General features: G+C 34.4%; 2 protein-coding genes across 5 annotated transcripts in view; one reads left to right on the forward strand and one right to left on the reverse strand.

The window, feature by feature from the left end:
* DCP2 (decapping mRNA 2) overlaps positions 1-14,095 on the forward strand; it is a 407,293-nt gene that overhangs the window by 273,552 nt on the left and 119,646 nt on the right. The window lies entirely within an intron of this gene.
* The window catches only part of MCC (MCC regulator of WNT signaling pathway), a 289,950-nt gene that overhangs the window by 208,926 nt on the left and 66,929 nt on the right, over positions 1-14,095 (reverse strand). The gene's annotated exons all lie outside the window — the stretch shown is intronic.

The raw sequence follows: 14,095 nt of genomic DNA on the forward strand, positions 1-14,095 counted from the left end.
ATGTGGTGCTAGTAGCAGTGCTTACTGACATCCCATGTTAAGCCATGTCGATCAGAGAGATAAGAAGCTCCAAAACCTGCGGGAAAAGAGACTGCTGTGGCAAAAACCTGGGAATAAATAAGACTAGTTACATTAATGAGTCTTCTTTAGAAAGTTTTTCCCCCTTTTAAAGTAATTTTATTTTTTCAGTAATAAGTATTTTTTTAATCTGTCCCCCTTACTACCTCCTCCTCCCATTGAACAACAAAAAAATTTTAAAAATAAATCCCTTAATAATTGTCCAACAAAACTAAAATCTCATATTAGCCATGCCCAAAAATGTGTATCTCTTTCTGCATTATACATTCATTGCCTTTCGGACAGATAAATGGAATGTATCCTCTTTATTCGTTCTGACTCCTATTTTATCACTGTATTGATCAAAGTTCTAAAGTCTTCCAAAACTGTTTTTCTCTATGATGTTCTCATACTTCTTCTCACTGATACTGATAGGGTGCTGGCATTAAGCCTGTCTTTATATAGCCATTGAGTTAGGTAAATGTTTATTTTATTATTTTTGTTGTTGAAAAATCAGCACATGAGTTTATCAGTTCAATTGTCTTTGCTTTCAGCTTCATTAATTTCTTCTTTAATTTTCAACATTTTTATTTGTTAATTTAATTGGACTTGTGGTTGTTCAATTTTTTTAATTACACACCCACATCCTTGATTTATTCTCTCTCTTTTGTTGATGAAAACATTTCGAGATAGAAATATTCCACTCAGAATTGCTTTATCCACATCTCATGAGTTGTAGCACATTGTCTCATCTTCATTTTTTAAATAAAATTTTCTGTTTGTATAACTTGTTCCTTAGCCCACTAGTTCTTTATAATATGTTATTTAGTCTTCAATTAACTTTTTGGGGTTTTCTTTAAGGGCCTTTTAACAATATGATTTCATTGAATTGTGATCAATAAGTTATATTTAGTATATCTGCCCTTCTACGTCTTTTGGTGAAATCTTCAATACATTGGTCAGGTTTGGTTTTGTTTCGTTTTTTTTACTGTGTCATATATAGTTGAGAGTATGTGAATTCCTCTCTCCTCCCATTCAGGAACCAGCAGATAGAGCTATCATCTGTAATTTTATTCAGGTCTTTGGTTTCTTTCTTGTTTATCTTTTGGTTATGTTTATCTAGGTTTGAACAGGGTTGAGGATCCCCCCTCTTAGATTCTTACTATCTATCTTTCCTTCAAATTCAATTAACTCCTCCTTTAAGTATTTAAAAAATGTTTTTAAGTGTGCATAGATATTAACTATTGATATTGATTGATGGTGCCTTTAAACACAATATGATGTTCCTGCTTCTTTTTGTTTTATCTATATTTACTATAGCCTCATCTGAAATCACTGATTGCTACCTCTCTTGTGTATTTGGCAGAAGCCTGATAAATTTTGCTAGAAATTTTCTTTTTAACTCTGTGAATCTTTGTGCTCAAGTGCATTTCTGCTTAAACAACATATTTCATCTCTCTCTAATACATTCTGCTATCATCTTCCGCTTTATAGGGTCATTTTATCGAATGCAATACTATTAAAATATTTTGTTATAAAACTCAGATAGTTCAAACTGAAGATGACCGTTGTTTTCAGTAATGTAGTAAAGTGGTATATACAATGGACCCATACTAACTGCTCACTGATATTCAGGGTTAAAGCATGTCAAGCAAAAGAGATAGGAGGCTCAAGGGTAAATAATATTACTTTGAAAAAGACCGTGAAAAAATATAAGACCACTTACTACAGTGGGTCTGTTTCAGAATTTGCCAATTTCCTTCTCATATCTACTTAGATGGTTACCATTCGAAAATCATAGTCCAATCTCTCACTTAACACAATGCATTGAGCCACCTTTCAAGTGAGAAAACTGAATGCTAAAAATTCTCTACCAGTTTATATCAGATGTGTTTGATGGGGAGAGAACTTAAACCCTCCTCTAAATTTATTCCTTTGCTCAGAATTCCCTTCTTTTGCTCAATGTCAATCAAACTCTTATTTTATTCTGAACTAAAAAACAAATGAAAGTAATTATACTCATTTACTTCAAAAGTGATACATAAGTGCATTTTAAACTTTAACATGGGGGGGAAGAGGCCTCCTGTGGGGCATAACAACTGCCAATTCTACCTTTTGCTTTTAGAAGATGGAATGAAAACAAGAAACAAGTGTCTCTTTGTATGTTCCAATCACTTAATGTTGGCTACTAGATTACCAACTGTGATAGAAGTAAAATTTACTAAAGTTGAATAGTCTGACAACCAGCCCGCTTTTTCTATAAAGGTAATAAAATCTTCCTGGAGACTTAGTTTAGAGAGCAAGGCTTGGACTTTTGATGTAATTTTCTGGTTGCTTAAGGAAAAAAAAAGCCCAGGGCAGGAGTGGTAGAGACTTATCATGGGAGTTAACATAGCATCTTTTGATAGCATGTTAAATGCAATGGCAAGGGGAACTGTACTCAATGGAACCAAACTTGCTTCCTGGTTGAATAACTTGTTATCATTAAAGTAAATGTTTTTTGTTAAATGTTATATGGTCTATGAGTGTCTTATTTTGTTTCAGTCCTGATCCTAAACCATGAGACTGGTGTGCGCCAGGCCTAGTCAGAATACCAATTCATCTTCCTTTCTCAAAAATAGGATTTTAGAATGCAATACCATCCCATGCATTTCTATGATAAGAAAATAAACAGACCAACAAGCTAAAATAGGATTAATTTGAATTTGTATAGTTAATACATGTGTGAATTAGCAAATACAATTGTGGGGTTTTTTCCCTTAACCTAGAAGAGATCATCTCCAGAAGCTGGAATACATTTAAAACCAACCCAAAATATTAGAGATCTTCCCCTAAAGTCTTTGTTACATTTCACAGGTATTAGCGCAAGAGCTGGACTAATGGCACTATGCTCATCTTTTCTTCTTGCTATATAACCCACCCACTTTCTTTTCCTATTATGCCCAAGATGATCTCTTCTTGAACAAAAGTGTACATTTATAATATCCATCATGTGATGGTTTACTGCCTTTTGGGTCAGCTGCAACTTTGATTCATCAGAGACTATGGTTTTCCATGATTTATTTACAGTCATTAAACATTACCAGAAGAATAAATGGTCTTAAAAAATGGGTTTGTTTGAGCTGCATGAGATCATTTTAAATGCTGTGAAATTTTTTTAAATTGAGTCCAGCTTGCTCTATTCTTCCTTTATGACCTCCAAATTTTCCTCACTTATTCATTTCAGAAACCAGAATTTAAACAGAAAGAAACTACTGACCACATAGCCAAAGGCCCAGTAGGTTAAATATTTCTAGTGTGTTTATGGACTTTAAAAGTTTATAGTAAAGTATAAAGAAAAAATTCACTTAATCTCAGTATATATAATTAGGGAATGGATGCATCATTCATTATTAACCGGAACACAAATTTTGCAAGGTATGCATTTTTATAAATGTGCCTTGCCTAACTATACCTAAGAAAAAGAATTAGCAAAGTCAAGTAGATTTCTATTTATAATTTTACTGTCAGGGTAATTTTTTTGTTTCAAATAAAAATATACTTTAAAAGACAGTAGTACCCAAAAAGTAAATGATAATATGAATTCTCACAAGTAGATTTTCATGTCTCTTCTCCCCACCCTCCATTATTAACATTAATTTAGAAGTGGTACTTTTCAGCTTTGTACACCTAACACCTAGCACAGTCCTTTGCACAAGTAGGCAGAACAAACATTTGCTGAATTGAATTTAATTTCATCTTCCAGCAAGAATCTAAGCTTAGGGGGGACCAGGTGGCTCAGCGAGTAAGAGCACTGGCTCCAGTGTTGGTATGACCTGGAGATCGAATCCCAGGTTCAGACACTCAGCACTACACCCAGAAATAACTGGCCGTGTGACCTTGAGCAAGTTACTTAACCCCGATTGCTTAAAATTAAAAAAAAAAAAAGAATCTAAGCTTAGAAAAATCAGTTCATGTATTGATATAATTGGTATTCTATGGCACTCTACTCATCTTCTGTGCTCTTAGACAAGTCCACCCAGACCTTTTGTGGGTTCAGTTCCCTTATCAAAATAATTAAAGGTATGCGATAAAAGATCTCTAAGGTTCTTTTCTAAAGCTCAAAGATTCTGTAGGCCTTAAGTTAGCAAACAACTATTCTTCACAATAGGACATGAGGGAGGAACATCATTATCCTTTCCTCTGGAATTCTGATTCTCAGACCATTATTGACTGAGAAAGGTGATATTGAAGAAAAGTTAAATCTATTTCCCAATATTTGCTAAAGACTTAATTAGTAAAATCGTAGTCAAAACTCTTACCAACTAAAAAACATTAGAACTACAAATGAATAAAAATATAGATCAAAGTTCAATTGGTGATTTTTTTTTCTTACCTGACAGACTTAACTTTATTTGGTCTTTCACTGTAACACTGTGTTGAGGGACCAAATCTTTTGGAAAATGGTACTTTTTGCTACTTTGGGGTAGTTTATAAACTCAGTTTTAAGGGTTTAGTCATTTTATAGATTTGGTCTTCAAACTAAGTCTATTCTGTGCAAGAACTATTTCATTGTTTAAAAATTCCTAGCAAGATAACTAAAAACACACAACTGGGACTTAGAAAGGCAAAAGATCAAGGCACAATTCGTACCCTGAACTAAAGAGGCCGAGAGCTCTGTCTTGTACCTAGCCTTCAAACTGAAGTTTTGATTATATCACATGAATATGATAGGTAAGATCAGCCTTGTCTTTTCTTATGCCAAGTAAAAGAAGAAAATGTAGAGGCAGTACATTGCATCATCTGATGTGAAAGCATTATCTATCCATCCTCATGAGAGAGTAGCCAACACTGAGAGAACAGGCCTGATGCACCCATACACAGACACTTGATTTATTTTACATAAGGAGCAAACAAAGAAACAAACCAGAATTCTCTAGTTCCTTCCCCAATTCATATCATACCAAAATAACCAGATTTTGCAAATACTTGAAAAGAAGGACTAGATTTTTGAAGGTTTGTGAACTACGAAAATAACAGAATAGTGGTAAAAAAAAAAAAGTCAACTTTTTCATATAATTTCTTTAAAAATAATCACTTCTCCTAAAGAAGAGTTAAGGACTCTTTGAAAGAGGAGTAGAAAAGAATGTGTTCCTCCTATCAGCAGCTGGAGAAGAGAAGCATAGCATTAATAAAACCTTCTGCTTGGCCTGGTAAATACTAGAGTACACCGATTCACTGATGTGGATATGAATCTCGAAAAGCATCTTCCACTGAACACACTACACTGACATTCCACGTAAGTTATATAAATCTGTAATGAAATCTTTCTGGGCTATGGAAGCAACCAGGAAGAAATGTTTCCAAACATTTCAGCATCGCAAAAAATTCTGACAGTTAATAAGCATCTTGGTCTAGTACCTCTTCATGATTTGTCTCCCACTCCAGACTTTCTGAGATGTGACAGAACTGAAAAGGCTAGGGATGGGAAGAACAATGTGCTTGGATGTCAAGGTGAAAGGGCAATAGGGTCTGAGTATCTCTGCTTTTTTTTTTGTTACTGACATTAATATCCACTAAAACATGAGGGCAAAAGGTGGGTCAAGATAATCAGTTAAGTGCATTAGTTGCTTTTGCTTCCTCTGTTCATAAATCCCCTTTTTCCATTAAAATAATAAAAGAGAGACAGCTTCATGATCCAAAACTGGGTTCACCTCACTTTAAACAAATCTAACCAAAAATATCTAGGTGCTATAAGACAGATGAAAGTATTAGGAGATGTTCTCCTTTGTGAAAGAATTAACATGAAGCATGCTATGCATCCTTGTGATGCGCCCATGGGACAGAAGGAGCCACACATTTTGTGACAAGGCAAATGTATGTATTGATTTTGCCTGTCTGTGAATATTTATTACAGTAATTTTTGTCTTTTTTTTTGGGGGGGGGGAGGTGGAAGGATCCATTCCCAGAGGGGAACTGATAAAAGTGTTAGGGGGAAAAGGGAAAAGGAAATAAAAGTCACTGGAGCATTTTTTTAATGACAAAAGAGAAGTCCAAAGATAAATGCAGAAAAACTGGACAGCTTTGAAAGTAATATACTGAATTACATACATATGTGTATGTTTGTGTATACATGTGTACAAATTTATATATACATATATATGTTTTATATATATATATAATAAGCAAACTACATTTATAAAGATTTATGGTCTTACAAATATAAAAAAAGATAAGATTCATCAAAAAATCCTTTAAAACAGAAAGATTTCTTAAAATATTTTAAGTTATTCCATTTTAAAAAGTTTTTTCTTTAAGAATATTATGTAATATGGGTGGCTACGTGGCTCAGTGAGTAAAACACCAGCCCCAGAGTCAGGAGGACCCGAGTTCTGTTCTGGCCTCAGACACTTAATACCCACACAAAAAAACTAGCCGTGTAATCTTGGGCAAGTTACTTAATCCCAATTGCCCTCCAAAAGGCAAAAAAAAAAAAAGAATATTATGTGATGTTCATTAAGATGTCCATTATTACCTTAATGGACAGGAAATTATAGGTATCTACTTTATAGCTTCTATGGGAAAAGAAAAAAAGAGAAAAAAGGCAAAGGAAGGGAAAAGAAAAAGCTAAACAAGGAAAGAAAGGAAATTATACTGGCGATTGACTCTGAACTTGTAAAGAAGGCCAGAAATCAAATTGTGGGAGGCAAAAGCAAAAGAGAAGAAAATCTTAAGGATAAAAACCTTTAAGTGCTGATTGTACGTCCTTCTTCTATAAGAAAAGATTTGAGAAAAGGGAAAGGATCAAGAAGGATTAAGAAATATTAATTGAAGGAAAAGGTATTTGATGAGGAAAAAAAAAAAGAAAAGGTAAATGAAACATATTAGAAGGTAAAGAAAATTGCTAGAATGGCTTGGTGAATGGTGGAACAGAAAGTAGAATCTATATATAGTAGCATGGGATAGAATGCGGCTTTTTCCCAGGAAGGAAGGAAGGAAGAAAAAAGAGGGAGAAGAAATAAGCAACAATATAGCATCTACGATGTGTCAAGCACTTGTTAAGACTATAGGTTTTAGAGACTAAAACGAACAACTAATGTAAAGTCGAGTTGCTGAAGCACCACAAGCATTCTAGTCAAATTCTCCCAACGTTCTCCTCCAAACAATATTATTAAAACAATGTAGCCAATCTGATTTTGGCGTAGCATACCAAAGGTTGAAGTTAGATGTATTTCCAGCCCAGGACAATTTAGGAGTCTGAATGAAAGGTGTGTGGCATCAGACTGGCTGAAAATGCATCAGGGGGTAGGGTAGACAGCAAGCCGCAATTCTAGGAGATCTCACTACCCAGAGAAAGTAAGAGGATGGGACAACAGGTAAGAAAGAAATACATGGGTCACCTGTGCTAGCACCGAGGGTAGAAATGAGCTATTTGGCAACTTCATCACCCGTTATCAGAAGTTTAGTGTTTATATTCATAATGCATCAGGGGTCCTTCAGGTGGAAGAACCAAAACATAGAACAGAACAGTGACCATACTTCTGCTCATGTCACACCACTTTGGAAGCACCAAAAACTTACAGAACTCCAGAGCTAGCTGCAAAAACAGAAGGATAACCCACCCGCCAAAAACAAACAAAACCTAAAGTTTAGGAGAGTGATTGCCTCCCGCTCAGACAAAAACAAGTAGAACCCAACTCTAATTTAAAGTTCAAAGTCAAGAAATAGCCTGGAAAAAAGGAGCAAACAAAAATAAAAGGACCTGATTTTATATGATTGAAAGTGAAGACACTCAAATGAACTCAACAATATGAAAACATCTATAAGCAAAGCATCAAAGAAAGATGAAGACTGGAAACAAGCTTAATGAGAATTACTAAGAGTTAAAAAGATTTTTAAAAGAGCAAAAAATTTTTTTAGTCAAGTAAGAACAGTAAGGAAAAATTCTGAAAACAAATGAGAGGAATACCAAGAAAATTATCAAAAAAGAAAAGTCAGGGACTCACCTAAGCTCTAAAAACTCACTAAAAATACTTTAAATAAAACCTCAAAACAAATCCCCAAGTGGCAGAACTCACAAAAGGAAGGGGTGAAACAAATTTCCATCCCAAGACTACTTAGAAGACAAGCAGGAAAAGTCTGTAGCACCAAGATGACAGTGGAGAGGAGTTCAAGAAGAGACTATGCTTCAACAAACCAGCAGGAGGCAATGGGGCCACTGAATCAGCGGCCACAGTGCTGCTTTGTGAACCTCTCAGCTCACAGATGATAAAGGGATGAGAAAACTGATCAGAAGGAGATTACAAGGTTCCCTCTGCTGGCACCAAGGGCAGGACTCTTTTGCATTATACATATGTGGATCTGGGTCTCAATGCCAGAGTGACGAGGGACAGCCACGAGGGAAATGGGATACTGATCATAGTTGCAGGGTGTAAAATAGTGCTTGTGGTCACTCACTGACTAGAACACAAATCAGGAAATGACGAAACTCCTCTCCCTAGATCTTGCCACCTTAGAAGAACTGAGAACTTACAGGTCCCCAGAATTATGTGTGAAAAGAGCTACACAAAGAGCCTGAACCCTGGGATAGTGCCCCCTCCACTCCAGAAGCAGAATCCCACTTTACCACAGAGTTTAAAAACAAGAAATAGGCTAGAAAAAAGAGCAAACAGCAGAAAAAGAGGTTTAGTATAGAAAATTACTACGGTGATAGGGAAGATCTAAACACAAAACTCAGAAGACAATGAAGTCAAAACTGCTACATCCAAAGCCTCAAACAAAAATATCAATTGGCCTCAGACCATGGAAGAGCACAAAAAGGAATTTTAAAATCAAGTGAGAGAAGTGCAGAAGGAGAGGTAGAATGGGGGAAAATATTTCACATAAAATAAGTACATAAGGAAGAGTTTTTTACAGAGGAGGGAAAAATACGGGGAGAATTGGTAAAGCTTCAAATATATTCTCATCTGAATTGAGTCAAAAATGGAAGGAAAAAATATATATATATACACACACACTTAGTTGGACATAGAAACCCATCTTACACAAAAGGGAAGTAGGAGGAGAAGGGGCTAACAGAAAGGAGCGTCAATAAGAGGCAAGGCAGACTAAAGGAATCAGGGGCAAAACAGTGGGACATACTTAAAAAAAAGAGTGAAGAATAAACAGAAGAAAATAGAATGGAGGGAAATACACAGTTCGTAGTCATCACTGAATACAAATGGGATGAACTCACCCATAAAAAGGAAGAGGATACCAAATTAGAAATCAGAATACAACATAATGTTTAGAAGAAACACATTTGAAACAGAAAGACACATACAGAGGTAAAATAAGAGACTAGAGCAGAGGCTATTATGTTTCAGTTGAAGTAAAAAAAGGCAGGGGTAGCAATCATAATCTTAGACAAAGCAAAATTTTAAAAAATAGATCTAATTAAAAGTGATAAGCAGGGAAATTGTATAATGAGTTAATATGAAAACTAAACGTATATGCACTGAATATGCAGAGCAGCCAAATTCTTAAAGGAAAAGTTAATGAATTATAGGAGGAAATAGACAGTAAAACTATAACAGTTGGGGAGCTCAATTTAGCACTGTCAGAACTAGATAACTCTAATCATAATATATAAAATTAAGGATATGAATAGAATTTTGAAAATTTGGAGACAATTGAACTTTGGAAAAAACTGAATGGGAATAGAAAGGAGCATACCTTTCTTAGTGGGTGTAATGTTAAGGGAATTTAAAGATCTTCCCTGCCCCTAAATAGGCCCATGTGACCTGCTTTGAGTTTTGGCTCAGCCCACAGCTTGAGTCACATGGAGCCCATGGTAGGAGGAGCTTTCTGAATGGAGCAGGAAGAGAGAAGGAGGCAGAGCTGATAGAGCTGAGGCAAAATAGTGAGAAAGGGAGGAATTTTGCTTAGGGGAGCTTGTTTGTGGTGAGGCCTGAGGGACAGAAGGCTTGGGAATGTCAGCGCTCCCTGGATTGGTGATATGTATAAACTTCTTTGTTACCATGGTGGAACTGGCTTTCTGGTATCTGAAAAAATACCTTGGTTTTGTCTTTGAGGAATAAAGTCTGTTATATTTTGCAATTCAGTCCTGGAAATACATCCACATATTCATAGCAGCCATTATGGGCATTACACTGGCAATTATAATAGGACATGGCACTCTCACAAAACTGACCGTGTATGAGGATATAAAAACCTCACAACCAAATGCAGAAAAGCAGCAGTATTAAATGCACCCTCTGCAGACGATAATACAATAAAGGTCTTTTGAAGCACATACTGAAAATTAATTAGAAACTAAATAATCTAACCTGTAGAATGAGGGGATCAAAAATCAAATTACTGAAACAACCAATAATCTCATTATGGGTAATGATGAGACAATATTCCAAAATTTTTTGGATGCAGCCGAAGTAGTACTGAGGGTAAAATGCATATTTCTAAATGTTTACATCAATTAAAGAAGAAAAAAAAAAGCACATCAATGAATTGGGCATGCAACTAAAAAAAACAGAAAAATAATAAATTTTAAATCCCCAATTAAACACTAAAATAGAACTCATGAAAATCAAAGGCAAGTGTACTAGATTTGGAAGTTAAAAAATGAAATGGACCAATAAATAAAACTAGGAACTGGTTTTATTTAAAAAACAAACAAGAAAATATACAAACCATTGGTTTTGATTTTTTTTAAATAATGCAGAAAACCAAATTATCAATAAAGAAAATGAAAAGGGTGAATGGACTACCAATGAAGTCAAAATTGAAGTAACAATTAGCACCATTTTGCCCAATTATATTCCAATAAAGCCTACAATATAAACAAAATGGATAAATATTATAAAAAATAAATTGCCCAAATTAGCAGAAGAGGAAATAGAATATTTAAATAACCATCTCAGAGAAAAACAAATTGAACGATCCATAAATGGCTTCAGTAAAGAGCAGAGGAGACCAGGATCAGATGGATTTACAAGTGAATTCTTCTAAAAGAAATATCTCATTGCTAAAACAATTGACCTGGAAAATAGATTGGGGAGAGATAATTTATGAATTATTGGTATAGAATCATATTTCAAGTAATTATCAAGGAAAACTACTCTGATATACTAAAAGCAGAGGGTAAAATAGAAATTGAAAGAATCCACTGATCAACACCTGAAGATATCCCAAAATGAAAACTCCCTGTAATATTATAGTCAAACTCTCACATAAGGGAGGCACACAAGGAAAAGTTTTACAGTGGAGGAGAAAATGTTGGTGGGGGTGAGCAATGCTTCAATGGGTAATATTAATTTATTTTGCCCAACAGGGAAGTAGAAGGGGAAGAGGATAAGGGGAAGGGAGGAGCAATAAAAGGGAAGGTGGATAAAAGAAGGCAGTGGTCAGAAGCAAAACAGTCTTTAGAAGAGGGATATACAAAGAGAGAGAGAGAAGGATAAACAAAGGAATATAGCACAGAGGAAAACGCATAGCTATAATAACTTTATGTAAATGGGATGAACTTACCCATTAAAAAAGAAGTGAATGGAGCACAAGGGAGGGTGAAGATTCAAAACTCAAAATTTTTCAAATGATTGTTTAAAAAATTTACATGCAATTAGGAAATATTTAGAGAAATAATTATTTTTTTGTTTTTGTTTTTTGGAGGGGGAAGGGGCAATTAGGATTAAGTGACTTGCCCAAGGTCACACAGCTAGTAAGTGTTAAGTGTCTGAGGCCAGATTTGAACTCAGGTCCTCCTGACCCCAGGGCCAGTGCTCTATTTTTCACTGTGCCACTTAGCTGCCCCCCAAAATAATTATTTTTAAAAGAGAGAAAAGTACCAGAAGTACCATTAAAAAAAATTTTACATGCAATTGGGAAGTATTTAAAGAAATTTTTTTTTTAAGAGAGAAAAGTATCATCAATAGGAGAATGGCTGAACAAATTACAACATATGGAAGTAATGGAATGTTATTATGCTGTAAGAATCCCAAAAGGGATATTTATTTGTGTGTTTTATAAACCTGGGTAAACTCGTATCTAGTAATGCAAAAGAGACAAGTAAAACAGTTTTTAAAATAGTACATGGAATCATTATATCCTTTTCTTATTTTTAAGCAAGCAGTATTAAATGGCAATTAACAGTTTCATTTAGAAAATTCTATTTTTGTGTCCTGTTGTGTATGGAAATAATTATTTTTTGGTATTTAATTTCAAGATATAAAAGAAAACTTATATGAACTGATGAATTCTGAAGTGAGCAGAGCCTGCAGAACAATTTACATAATAAAAACTTTTCAAATAAAACAACTTAGAAAATTTTAAATCTGATCAAAGACCAGCTACAATTATCAGAGAATCATTGAATGATCTACATCTTGACAGAGGGATGATGAACTGGAGGTATAGAACGCAATACCTGTTTTCCAATATGGTCAAGGTGGATATTTGATACAAGGATTTTGCATTTCTGTCTCTTAATAGGAATAGGATGAGAGTTGGGGGGTAGGGCTAGCAATTGGGTTAAAAAAAGAAGATGGTCATTGAAGCATCTTTTAAAGTGCTGAAAAGGAATATCACTTAGAAATAGAGACAAAGCAGAACAGATCTGAAAATAGGATGCTGAATTTTTGTACACTTGAAGGGAAAAAGCTGTCAATGGTGCAGATGTACCACTATATATACAAAGTGAAAGTAATGTCATTTACATAATTGCTATTGCCAATGTCTATGACTTGGAAAAAATTGAGATTAACAGATGCATATGGAACTCATTGCTTAGTAATCATAGGGGTTTTTTTTTCAGTTGTCCTATATCTCCTTGAACATTATTTTATGTTGTCAAGGTAGCTTATAAACATTCAACATACAGTCTGATATAATGCCTGTCAACTCTTTCCTCAGTAATGTCTAGTTTTTAAACACTCAACAATTCATTAACTAGAAGTAAATTTCATAGTTTGTATAACCTTTAATTTTAATATATATGTTTTATATTCACCACAAAGCAGTTTAATAAACTATAAAAGACAATAATTCTAATAGTTTGTTTCCTGTTCAAATGCATTATAAGTACTTTTGCATCTTCAAGAAACAAAATAATACTTATTAATCTTCAATAACAGGTCTCCAAACTGAAAATACTGGGAAAATTGTTTTTTTTTAAGGAGGGGGCTTTTATGAAAGAAATAACATATTTCTTATGTCATCAAGGTAGCAAGGGTCAATATTGTATTGAGAATTTTTTTTTTTAGTAATTCAGTAATTTTTCAGAGCTTTTCTAAAAACAGAATACTAATGATGCTAATAACAGATGGCAATATCTTATTTGACTTCTACTAGATCTACTAGGTACTATGAGTAGCATTATTCCAATTTTACAAGTGAGGAAACCTGTTCAAAGAGGTTAAATAACTCTTCCATGCATATATGGCTAAAGGTTAGAAGCTGGGTCACATCTATCCAATAGCTGTGATCCTATGTCCCCAGTGATATAGTGAAAAACCACAGGAATCCTGTTCCCTATCCCTGACACTAAAGAAAGGAGTCTCAAGATATTACATTAGAACTGAAACATGCCTCAGATCATATAACCTAATCCTTTTATTTACAGAGAAGTAACTGGAGACCCAGAGATCTGCCCATGGTCACAGATGATCATAACAAAAATAATCATACATCAGTATAAAAATTATCCACTCATATTTATATAAGTATAAAGCACTAGGAGATTAACCAAAGAAGAAGAATGAAAAGACAAAAAGAGATGGGACATATTTATGCAAATATATGTAGAAATGTATTGTGAGCAAAAACTAACATGAAAAATAAGAGTAAACGTTCTCCACATCAATTTTAAAAGGAGAGAAACAACGTAGCACTGCCCATATTACTGTAAGCTATATGGATTAGAGTAAATCATGATCCTTTCTAACTTCAATTGTATTTGCTTAGTTCTCAGAAATGATATGATGGTTCATTAAGCAAAACTGCCAAATCCTCATGGAAAAGCTGTTAAATGTCTACCATACCTATGACACTAATACTCACATACCAC

Source organism: Petaurus breviceps, unplaced genomic scaffold (genome assembly GCF_028583685.1).
Source record: "Petaurus breviceps papuanus isolate PSGF00001 unplaced genomic scaffold, PetGlider_PUasm1.0 118, whole genome shotgun sequence".
NCBI classification, from domain to species: domain Eukaryota; kingdom Metazoa; phylum Chordata; class Mammalia; order Diprotodontia; family Petauridae; genus Petaurus; species Petaurus breviceps.